Source organism: Falco rusticolus, chromosome 2 (assembly GCF_015220075.1).
Source record: "Falco rusticolus isolate bFalRus1 chromosome 2, bFalRus1.pri, whole genome shotgun sequence".
Classification (NCBI taxonomy): domain Eukaryota; kingdom Metazoa; phylum Chordata; class Aves; order Falconiformes; family Falconidae; genus Falco; species Falco rusticolus.
The window spans coordinates 62,176,018-62,188,859 of record NC_051188.1 but is presented as its reverse complement, the minus strand read 5'-3'; the positions used below and the strand labels follow the sequence as shown (position 1 = coordinate 62,188,859).

General features: G+C 38.9%; 1 protein-coding gene across 1 annotated transcript in view; it reads right to left on the bottom strand.

Moving 5' to 3' along the window:
• The window catches only part of MYO16 (myosin XVI), a 412,211-nt gene that overhangs the window by 329,079 nt on the left and 70,290 nt on the right, over positions 1-12,842 (bottom strand). The window lies entirely within an intron of this gene.

The following is a 12,842-nucleotide window of genomic DNA, read 5'->3' as shown; positions in this document are numbered from 1 at the left end:
ATAATGCTGTGAATGACATGTTACTTCTTTTTGGATATTATTATCTTGATTAATTTAAACAAAAGTTTTAGAAGCTGATCAGTACGAACTTCAGAATGAGAGCTTTATCACACACACAATGAAGTTGCCTCTGAACAGAGGAAAAGAACACTGTGCTCTGCCTGCATATTCACATGCAAAGTAACAACTCCCCTTCCCGACTACCACGTTGACATCATGCAGCATCTGCCTTCGACTTTTTGCATATGCATTGAAAAGACACACCTCTGAAAATAAAAATACAGCTTTAAAAACAAAATAACCATTTTGTTACTTACAGCACTTGATAAAATGGTAATGAGACATTCTTTCATCTCAGGCTGTACTCTTGCTACAGGTTTCAGCATTCTCTTCTGCTACAACTGTCATGCCCAGAAAATGCATTATTTAGAGCCCTTCCCCAGGTATCCAGTATACCTCAGAATACATTATTTAATGTAGTTTCTGTTCCAGGATCTTGCAGAGGCTTCCGAGTCATCCTCACCCGACTGCTGGAGTTACGATAAACCTCTGTGCGTCTTGAACCATGACTACTGCACGTGCTATTGTAGCACAATTGATTGACACCGCTCCTAATCCCACATCCCCAGGAATAGAAAGATTTAATTGGTGTGCACTTGCAGCCACATTCTTCCAGCACTGAGGTGTGCTGCTGCACTGCGGCTCTCACAGTCCTGCCAGTTAATGGCTTTTCAATAGCTTTCAAATGGCAGCAAACTAAGCTTGATGAGTGGGCTCGAATGAAACAGCAGAACAAGGGATCTTAAATTTTATTTGTGCACATTGTTCGTGTGCCAAATGTGACCAGATTCTTAGCTAGTACTGAAACAGGATTATTTTTAGTTCCCACCAGTTGCTGTGTGAATAGGATATTGATATAGGTTGCCAAAAATAACCACCTTTTAGCATCTCAGATCATTTTTCAGTATGCTTTAAGGTAAAAATCAGGATAGAGCTCACAGCCATCTTCAGACTCCCTGGTTTATGCATGGGTTCATTTAATTTGAGCTAAGAAACATGCTTATATGTGCATTCCTCAATATGTTCTTGTTTTGTCATTTCTTTGTATTACACTGCATCTTTTCCACACATGGAATACTTATGTCAGAAGACAAAACCTGCAAGCTCTGCATGGTTTATATCATGATTATGTGCATTTTATCTAATGGTATTTTAATCATTGATGGTGAGACAAAAAGCCTAAGAAAATGCATCACTAAGAACAAGTCCATACAATTATTTATCAGACCGCAGAATAACAAGTCAATGTATACTGACGCATTGCCCGCTTTCAGATTAAGGGCACACAAAAGGCAGACCTGCATTGTATTTTAAACACCCAGGCTGCATCATCCTCTGAGCACAATTCCTGCATTACTTTTCCAAGAACAGTAACCCAGGAATTTGGTTACTACTTCTTTGAGAAACCTGCAGCAGAACTATAATAAAGTATTCTTATAAAATCAAAAAATAATTTAAGAAAACTGTGCTCAGAGAAGATATATATTTGCTTACCATGTGTCATGCTTACCACAGTCATCACTTCACTGAATAAGAGCTGTTGTAAAGGGAAACTGATAGTCCAGCCATGTTTAAATCTTTTATTCATCTGAAAGGTTCTTACCTACTATTTTGTATACACATCATTTTTAACAGCTACAAAGTGTTAAAGGGACTACAAAGGGAAAAGGGTCTAACTCATTAGTGAGGATTACTGATTCAGATTCTATTAACTGTTCTGCAAAGTTCCCACAAGAGCAGAAAGATATATATTCACAGGCTTCCAGTTATCCATTAACAAAACCCTTAGGTGAAATCGCTCAGCTCCTAACAGCCACATATTTAAAATCTGGTTTTAGGAATAATATGCACAACAACAGTTTTGCAGAACTAATTATTTAGGTGGGTTTTTTTTTTCCCCTGAAAACATGATTTTTCAAAAGAAAATGAAAAAAAAGTATTTAGAAAAAAACAGGGGAAATAGGGATAAATTATATAAAACACAATACAGTAATTACATTACCATGGAAACTTTCTGCTGTAAAGCTCAGAAGTCCAAAGTAATTAAATCTATCCAGACTTTCTTTCACACCTATACAACACTAGGCCATTTTGGGCCATATGGCTTATAAAATAAACATAGAGAGTGTTTTAGGAGGCAATGTTAGTCATAGTTCATGAGCAAGTGTCAAGTAATCTGACAAAAAGCCCTTTGAGCAATACTTTTTGGTGGAGACATACCTGACAGGTTCATCTCTGGTGGTACTGTCAGGCAGACAGACTGCCGTGTCTAATAACATCACACTTCCACCAACCCACACTGGTTTAAACCAGAAGGACTCTCAGTAAACACTGGTGAATGGGAGCAATGGACAAAGGATGCTTTGCTGAAGGCAGAGATAAAAGGAAGAGGAAGCATTTCTGATTTTGGCTTGAACAAAATGTGGAGAAAAAGTATTTGGATCTGCCTCATTTCAGATCATAATATATGTTTATCTACTGAATTGATATAGTGAATTTTTAGGATGATGGAAATTGGTAGCATTTATATGAAAGGCTAGACTGCATAATCCATCCTGCAAAAATGAAAGAGAATTTAAAAAGTCCAAGTACAACCCCCAGTATCAATACAGGCTGGGGGACGAAGGGGTTGAAAGCAGCCCTGCAGAGAAGGACTTGGGGGTACCAGTGGATGAAAAACTGGACATGAGCAGGCCATGTGCACTCTCAGTCCAGAAAGGCAATCAGATCCTGGGCTGCATGAAAAAACTGTGACCAGCAGGCCAAGGGAAGTGATTCTGCCTTCTGCTCCACTCCGGTGAGACCTTTACCTGGAGTACTGCATTCAGCTCTGGAGTCCTCAAGAAAGACATGGACCTGTGGGAGCAGGTCTAGAGGAGGGCCAGAAAGATGATGAGAAGGCTGGAACACCCCTCCTATGAGGAAAGGCTGAGAGAGTTGGGGTCGTTTGGCTTGAAGTAGAGAAGGCTCCGCGGAGACCTTATTGAGGCCCTTCTATACTTAAAGTGGGCTTATAATGGTTTTAAACTAATTAATGGTTTTAAACTAAAACAGGATACATTTAGGCTAGGTATAAGGAAGAAATTTTTTACGAGGGTGGTGAGACACTGGAACAGGTTGCCCAGTGAGTTGGTAGATGCCTTATCCATGGAAACGTTTGAAGTCAGGTTAGACAGGTCTCTGAGCAACCTGATCTAGTTGAAGACGTCCCTGCTCACTGTAGGGGAGTTGGACTACATGACCTTTATGGGTCCCTTCCAACCCAAACTACTCCCATGAATCTATGGTCCGTTACAAAGAGTATTAAGGTACAGGACAGACTCTTGAATGCTGCAATCTGTTGACTTTGTATTTACATCAGACTAACTGGGAACATAGCTGCTGTCTGTACGGCCAGCATGACTCTGATCTCTTCTAACATGCACTAGTTCACACAAGCAGGGAAACATGTGGGGTTCTTTGAGGGTCTGCAGCGCTACACAGTAGCTGGGGATCGTGCCTTCCAGCTGGATATGTGGACTGTGCAAGTCCGTGGGGTGGCATATGTGCACATACAGCAGGGCACTGTGCCCTCTCCCTTTCTCCAGGAGCCCGGGTACCAAAAAATGTGTGGTCAGCTGCCCAAGCAGGAATGACAGCCTGCAGGTGAATTAAAGAAAGACACCAACTTTTCAAGAAGTGATACCTGGCAGATGGCTACTCCAAAAGGCCTTTCATTTTAGAATATCACATGTACTTTTTAAAAAAATAATAACAATAATTTTTTAGTTTTATAACATGGGTAATTATCATTAGTGAGCTTTGCAAAAGAAGTGGAAATTTAAATGGAAAGAAAACAGCGTTGTATATTGCTGTCAGCAGGAAGCTGTGACACATGCTGAAGGGCAGCACTAAAGCAGCACAAAAATGAGGAGGGAGGAAAGGTCCTAGAGAAATGGTAGCATGAAAACATTAGCCAGAGTAAGTGGCATGAAATTGAGGATGAGGAGAAATGAGAACAAGGGATAACAGAGTGCAGAGACAGGATGAACCTTTAGGAGAAGTGGCAGTTAAACTTGAGGCAAAAGGAAGCCAGAACAGGAATACTGAAAGGGAACAAATCTGGCCCACCTGTTGGGAAGACACATGATTTCTACTGCAACCTTTTGCCAAGCTGGAAAGTAGAGAAAGAACAAAGAGAGAACAAATTGCAGTGCCCATGCTAGTAGACATCCATGTGATAAACAAAGATTTTAAGTGTGAGAACAAGATGATAGACTTAGATTTCTCAGATGAGCCCAAAGGAGGGAATATTTTGTTGTCACTGCTTTTACAAAATAAATTGTACAATTTGCTTATTCACAAGAAAAGTGGTATTAGTCATGTTAGGTTTTTTCCCCTGACTGAACTCCAGCAATAAAAAAGGAATTCTGAAGAAAAAAACCCCAAAATATATAAACAGCATTTAAAATCCAACCATGTCAATTATGGAAGTATACCTGGGCAAGCTCTAAGTGCATTGTAAAACTGCTTTCTCTGAACACTAGGGGACACAGGTACATTTTCACTCACAGCCCCACTGATTTCAAGAAGACTATGCCAGCCTTTAAGTCTTAGAAGAGGCACAAGTGTACTTGGACTGGGGTTAAAGACTGAGCTGGTATTAAACCTGGTGACAAAACATTTAACATTAATGTATTTGATTTTGTCCAGCTTAACAGAAATAGAGGTAAAAAAGAATCTAGGTCAGAAAACAAGATAGATTTAGCCCTTCTAGAAAAATTCCTTGCCACCTCTCCCTATAAAAGGAAAACAGCCACTTTCATGCTATGTATGAATCCAGTATTCAATGAAATTACAGATTTTTTATAAATTTTGGAACTGGTCTGCCATCACTAGGATAGCTCTTTGTTTTAAGATGAACACACAATTAGAAATCGTCATCTCAGTGTAGACACTGCTTCTGCATCTCAATTCCCAAGGCTCAAAGTGTGTCTTAGAAAAAGCACCTATGAATTGTTTTCTACAGTAACTTAGGAAACAAAAACACTGTTTAAAATAAGGTCTTGCTGGCAAGAAATTATATGCTGTATTGTATTCATATCATGTAAATATTTTGTTACTTTTCCAGTGTCTTCTGGTATCACAAACAACGGAACATTAATATTTTCATCCTCTTAGTATATTGTAATTTATATATAACTGTAAGATTTGATAAAGGAATGCACTATCTGAAAGCAATTTGAATAATGAGAAAAACGTCATAACTACTGGGTTTAAAAACATGACAGACGCTCCCTTTTTATGGTATTTTCATTCAGTGCAACAAAACTTGCTATATTCCTTCATATGTTACAATTTCATTGCATTACTTACAGGTTTAAGCCTTCAGACACAAAAAAATGGAATGCAGAGTAACATTCACATTGCTCATATATTTTGATAAGTGATACTTAGCAATCAATCCCTGGCCATGCTATCCAGCTGCCAATGAGCCACTCTTCAGATAACATCTGGTAGTTGTATGCTCAAGAAGCTAGGAATGAGCCATAGCAGATCTGGACGCTTAGTATGAAGGACTCTATACTAATTTTCTCTATATGCAGCACAACAGAACTAAACACAGCAGTTTTTTCAAACAAATTTTCAGATTAACTGGCCTGTGAGATGGATGCCAGGTTTGCTCCATAGCTAGCAGCAACAGCCCAAATCTCATAACTCAGTCAATCACTGAAGGTGTGGTTGACCCCTGGAGAACCAGTTCACTTTTCCTCTTTTCTTCCTCCAACCTTTGCACACTTCCCTCCTTTCCCACTTCACTGAGAATACCTTGATTTTTCAGGAAGTAGATGATTTTCCTCCCATTCTTCTACAACTGGATCAAACCCTTACAGAACAATAAAAACAAAAAAATCCTTTTTCTTCTTCCCCATTTACTGTTATAACTGAATGCACCATGGGTGGACTAATCCATAATTATTTTTTAATGGCTTGGAAATAGTAGATTAAAATCACAGGTCATTATTACCCAGTACTGATGGGGTTTGCAAAATTACCAGTAGAAGTTATGTGCCATTTGAGAGTACTGCTTGCTTCCGCCCACACCTAAAATTACCATTTTTAGGATGTGTGTAGACCTCTCTAGCAGATCCTTAACTGGACAAGATGAAGAAGCTATCACTTGTGGTGGTACAGCCCAGAGCAGGGTAATAACAAAGCCAAATACGAGAAAGAAATCCCATTAGTGGCATATATAGTTAGTTCTATCTTTGGCACTGGTGGTGGCTTGATAATGAATTTCTTCATTACAATCTGTGTATACAGTTTTTAGAACTAGATTTCTTACAAGGTTTGATGTAAGGATGTTACAGAGAGGAGCTGCATAATTTTTATATAGAAAGTCCCTTATGAGACTGAAAAGAAGCTATCAAGACACATGTTAAAATTATAAGCAGAAAAACATGACAGCCATCAGAATGACCAGACACAAGAAAAAATGAAAAAAAACCCTATGAATTTCCATGTAAGGAGTTATAGGTTCAGACAGATTTTTTAAAAAGTTTACAATATTCAGGAAAGAAACAGACAAAGATAAGAATTCAGTCCAAATGCCATGACTCACTGTATTGTAACTTCACTTCTTTTTCTTTTTGAATTGGTTTAACCATTTTAAAACCAGGAGACAAATAATGACCACAGTGAAGGATGGAAGAAAAGCCAAAAGTAGAACTGAGGAATCTGTGTATCCTTTATCAGGACAAATGTTACTACAACATCAGTCTTGAAGTATAAGTAGAGATAACTTGAAAGGACTGCAGAAGGAGTTAAGATAGAAAGTGTTCTTAATTTATGAAAAAATAATTTGGACAGCTGAAAAAGCTGAAGAAGGAAGTGACAGAATCTGACTTGTGGGACTGTAAAACAGCACAGAGGATGGTGGGGCAATTGGTAATCTCAGAGATAACTCTAATACTAGGTATTCAAAGAAAAAAAAAAAGAAAAAAAGATTTGATGTTGAAGATTTGTAAGAGGTGGTGAAGTGACAGTTTTTTAAATTAGCCAATCACGACATCCAAAAAAAAAAAATCAAAACCAAAAAACTTGCACCATATGGAAGCGCTATAGACCAAGAACAGAATAAATATTAGATCTAAGTTTTAATTGAAATTACAAGATACTGTGGGGAGTTCTGTAGACACAGAATGAATACTGGACAGCTTTTATTGTAGTGACAACTGTGATATACATAATAGTTTCAATATAAACACTATAATCAAAATAGAATATTATCAAATTATACAAAAGACAATCTGAAAAGCAAAGCCTAAAGTTAGGCATAAAGGTCTACGTGAGACCTATTTAATTTTCTGATGTTTCTACTGTCCCTTTCATCTCATCCTAAATACAGTGTTGCTTCTTTTTCAGAGCCTTTCTGCATTCCATTCTTCATGTAACTCAGTACAACTTGTTAATGCACACATGGCTCCCAGTTTTTATTTATGAATGAAGTACAGAGCAGAAATGGGACTTAGGGAGGGGTACAAGGGGTGGAAAAATAAATGTCACTTTTAATATATCTACAATGCTGCCAGATGTGCACAGTGCAGCAGCTGGGGTGGTCACACTGACTTTGCACCTTCTCTAGTCTCTGATGGTCATATTTATTTATTTATTTCCTATTTTCACTTTGCATCAGCGCTTAAGGAATTTGTCATTCTGACCACAGAGACTAGGTGAGAGTCTGAATTGATGAGAATGATAATCAAAGCAAGGTTTATGATGATAAGAACTTTTGAAATTATATAAGATATTACGATACTACTTGAAGATGATATGGACAAGTAGATAAACCCAGCAATCGAGTGAGATGCACAATTTACTGCCCTCCGCATGAACACGGTAGAATTACATCTCATTCTCAAATTAGCAGAGAATAAATTAGGACCTGACAAGAATTAGGCAGCTGTTAGGGGAAGGACAGGGGGAATGAGAGAGAAGCTAAGAAATAAAGGCATGGTAAGATGGCTAATAAAGGCACCAATTTATAGGAATGCCCAGGCAACACTGAGAAAGCAGTAAACCAATATGATTTTAATAAAATGATTTGAGGTCAAATTAAGGGCAGTCAGTGAGGGTATAAACAAAGGCAGTCAGAAAGATGATGGAAAAGAATTTCTCCCATGTGGGCAGTGGACATGTCACAGCTGAGATAGCAGTAAAAACAGAAAAAGGCAGGATTCCCCAAACACAGACAGAATGGTGTGGAGAGTGCTGAGGATTAATCAATATATGTAAGATGCCTCGATAGTCAGTTCCTCCAAACAGAAAGAACTTAAATATTCAGGTCAGATTCCTGTTTTGTAAGAACATCAAAAATAAAGACAAATTTCCTCAACTCAGTGAGCAGCTGATTTACACATGAACAAGCAAAGAGTAAGGCAGCTTTGTACAGTTACTACACAATACCACTAGAGCAGTAATAAATGTCAGCACACTATCTAAATTTAGTTGAAATTTCAGATAGCTGGAACCCAGATTTTCTATTTTATAATAGTATGCTTCATGTTATATTTCATTCCCCAATGATCTGAAAACCTGTGGAACCTATTCTTTCAGAATAATGCATTTCTTTTCTTACTGGAATGGCTGGCTGTTAGTAACAAATAGAAGATTCATTCCTTTGCTCTCAAATGAATACTTCTTTCAATCAAACACTGTATTATAAACATAGTTACTATTCTAATATTCTTTTCTTTGAAATACAATAGTAATTACCTTTTATTTCAAATAGCAAGGGACACCTGAGACAGTAACAAAAAAGAAATGCACAAACATAATGGGGTAAAACAAGTCTATAAAGAAGAATTATCCAGTGGGGTAAATCACGTCACTCCAACCAATTTATAAGGCTTTGTTTGCTCTCATTTATAGCAGAGTTTTCCTTGAGAAAGAAAGGAAGTATTCAGCACCTTACCATCCTGGCAGAGGGCAAACTGTATGAGAAATTATTTCCTTCCCCATTCAGCCAAAACACATTACGTTGAAATCTCCAAGGTTTGCCACTCAACATTGTAAATTCTTAGAAGAGAAAGCCACACAAGTTGGTGCTGACTATAAACCATTATTTCAGAATTCTTAGATTTTAACCTCAAAATCAGTAGGGTTTTTTTTCATTTCCTTCACAGGCAGCAAAGCTAAACCCTTTAACGTGAATGACCTAAGATTATTGAAAAATGACATAAATGAGCTATCTTGGAAAAAAGCATTAGCAAGTATAGCACACCAAGACTAATCTGCATAACATCTTTCAAATGCTCCTGTTGAAACTGGTGTTAACTGGAGACTGCATTTATTCATTTCTCAATGTATTTGTCATTTCAAAAGCACTTTTTTCTTATCATTGCCAACACATTTTTGTCAGATTCAAGGACAACATAGCAGTAGTTAACGCTGATTTGACTAGAGAAATTAGAGGGTTTTTTTCACCAACTCTAGGCTTAATCTTATGGCCTTAGCTGAAGTCAAGAGTGAATGGGGCTCCGCACATTTTATTAGCAGTTCTTCTGGGTCTTCCATCTATGTAAATCAATGTTGCGTTAAATGGGTTTACTAAGTTCAGTTCCTTATGTTTTAAGGAAAAAAATAATCACATCTGCTAAAAAATGTTGGCATTTGCTGAACCTAATTATAGTGCCTGAAACTAACACATATTTCGAGCATTTGCTAAAGACAGTTTCATATTAGGATGCATTTAATCACCAAAAGCGAATTTCAAATATGGATTTTAAACGTATGAAAAAAGCTATAAAGGCTTAGCACACAGACATATCAATAATAATAACATGGAAAGGTCCAAACACTGTGATATTAAGAATTTGTGTCTGTGTCTGTGTGTCTGTGTGTGTGTGCGCGCGCGCTTTTTTCTCATTTTGATCAGGGTACCATAGGTAGTACAGAAGACAAGTTATAGGTGGTTTTCTGGGTGTGTAAGTGAGTAAACAGGGTCCTTCAAAGGCTAGCTTAGGAGACTGGTTAACCTGTAGGTATTCTCTTCTCTGAGTGGTTAAACATCTTTGTACCTGGTCTCAGTCAACACCTGGTAATCAGCTGCATGCAAAAATCCCACTTAAATGTTGGCATGTAATGTGTTCAGCAATTTAAAAGGTCACAGATATGATTCAGTAGATGCAGACATTTCACAGTGAGACTTGGGATGACAAGGCTGGCAAGATTTTCCCCACTGAGTTAAGCTGTTGATAATAGACCTATGGAGTAAAGTGGACAGCTCCTGATGTGCCAAAGAGACACTGTCTCTGGAGGGTTCAAGACCTACATCCTGAATAAGTGACATATTAATATATTCCAAAGAGGTACAAATGTGACTGCGACCCCTGCAGACCTAAAAAAAAAAAAAAAAAAAGGGGGGGGGGGAAGAACGAAAGAAAAAATATAAGGGTACTAAAAGGTCATATGGTGGTATTCCTCACCAAGAAGGGTGCAATCTAATGAATGCAATCTGAGACATAAGGCCAAAAAGCAGTGCCCTCGACCATGCAGCTCAGGAAATCTTCTGTAGCAAGTCAGCTGGATAGACGAAGGATGTTTTTCAGATTTCAGCTTTTTAGCAACAGATGAATAGCTATTCTTGCTTGTGCTGTTGTTCTTTCTTGTTGTTTCCTTCTTTTACATAAATATTTTAAACTGTAACCTATTTTGTATGTTGTAAATAAATATTTTTGTTTACAATTATCTTAAACTACAAGTGATTTCAAGGTAGTTAGCCAACATCAAAGCATTTTACATTAGTAAAAACAATTATGATCTTAACAGAGGAGGTAAAAGGACTCTGTAGTGAGCATCTAGGTTACCAGCATAAGCGAACATACTACTACAAGCCATAGCTGTCTGATAGCTACCTCACGTTATTTTTCAGATGAGCTGGCAGCCTCTGGCTCCCCGGCGATCCTCCACCTGTAAACTGGGAGCCCTGCAGCTCACCAAGATGCTCTCTGAGATGCTGCAAACAATGACATTGAGTGGAAAACAGACTGAATAGTTAAAAAATACTGTCCTTGAAACAGTTACGTGAAGGGAGCAAGTTGCACTCAGATTATCTCAGCTATTAAAAGCAGAGTTACGAGCTACTCTTCTGTAAAAAATAATCAATAGCCCACTGCCAGATATAAACAGTTGGAAGCTACCACCCTATTCACAGACCTTTTCCTTTCCCTTGATTCTTTCTCATACTCGCCAAGGTACACAGTGGACAAAGAAATGCCTTGCTCCTCAAAAGCAGCTTTTAAAAGTCCAGGTTTTAAACAACAAATGTTTGGGGTTTTAGCTGCTCTCTGATCTGAGGCAATTTGTATTGTACTCTTATGGCTCTCCTTCACAATATGATCTTGTCCTAGAGATTTCATGGTACTTTTTTTCCCCCTATTTTATCAGCAGGATGACAAGAAACGGTGCTGGAGAAGAACACTGTCAGCGGTGAGGATGACAGTATCAGAGGAGTGAAGGCAACAGCGAGCGCACTCAAGGTGTACTGCTCCAGTTCTGCTCTGATGAATACACCCTGAGCTGGTCACGATGGAAGAGAAAGGCAAATCTGCAGCTGTTCACCAGCTGCTCCAAACATATCAAGGGTAGAGAAGCCAGAGAGAAGGGTGAATGGCTGGTTGACAGCTGTAGGGCCCTCACAAGCACATCCATCAGTCCAGCTCCAGTTGGTCACCTCTCTGCAACTCATAGACTGGGGCAGCTGCTCCAGGGAGAGCAGAGCTGAGGACAGCAGCCCCGAGGTGTTGATTCAGCCCACAGGCAGTGTTTCTCAACACAGCAGCAGCGTAACAAGGGCAGGCAGAGAGGTAAAGCAGAGATCTGCAAGCCCTGGGCTCACAGTCCTGCTCAGTGTATTGTAGGCAGGTGATGGCTTATCAGTCCCTGCGATGACGTTTGATGGAAATCTTGCTGTAAGACACAGATGCAATCCTCCTACTCATTATCAGACACCTCCTAGGGCAATGGCAAGCTGGAGCATAGAAGGCAAGACCGAGCGACCATGAAAAATCTTGGTGGGTAAGGAGGGGCAGAGAGCTGTGCCTGGCTGAAATGAGATCGGAGCAAGACAAGAGTGCTACAGCCGGGGAGCTGCAGCAGCAGTGTCTATCCTGGTTGAAAAACTTTTTGTTTTCTCCAGTGAAATTCTGGCAGGGAGGAGACCAGAGGTTTGATAGCACTGAGGTGAAGGTAATGCTGCCTTGGCATGCATTAGCCTGAGACTAAGCCTCCACTTTGACTATTTGCATGATACTCTTTTACACATGGAAATGTGCTTTTTCTTGTCCACACTTAATTTTCTAACACATCTCTTAAAAATCTTCCAGAATCCCTGACCACAATGGCTCCACTCTGATCTTTTACTGGTTTGGTGCCTCTGAGTTGTATTTTAATTCACAACCTACTATACCTCTTAGTCAAGAGAAGGAGACAGCTCCTTCTTGGTAAGGAACATAGCCCTTCTGCTTAGTTATTTTGGCCTCTTACTGAGTGGTTGTGTACCAAGAAGGGCACTTGTGGAATATTCTTGCTGATTAGTACGTTAAGTTAATAACACACTCTTCTAACGATGAGCATCTCCACAGATGATTTCCTGTATCTCTCTGGGCCTTTTTATAAATATTCATACAAATAAATTAATTTCCTCAAGGAAACTTTTCAACAAAATCTGAGAACAAAATCTCTTGTGTAACTTGCTAAAACAGTAGGTTTGTTGTGCACAGAGAGGATTTGCTGGCAAACAG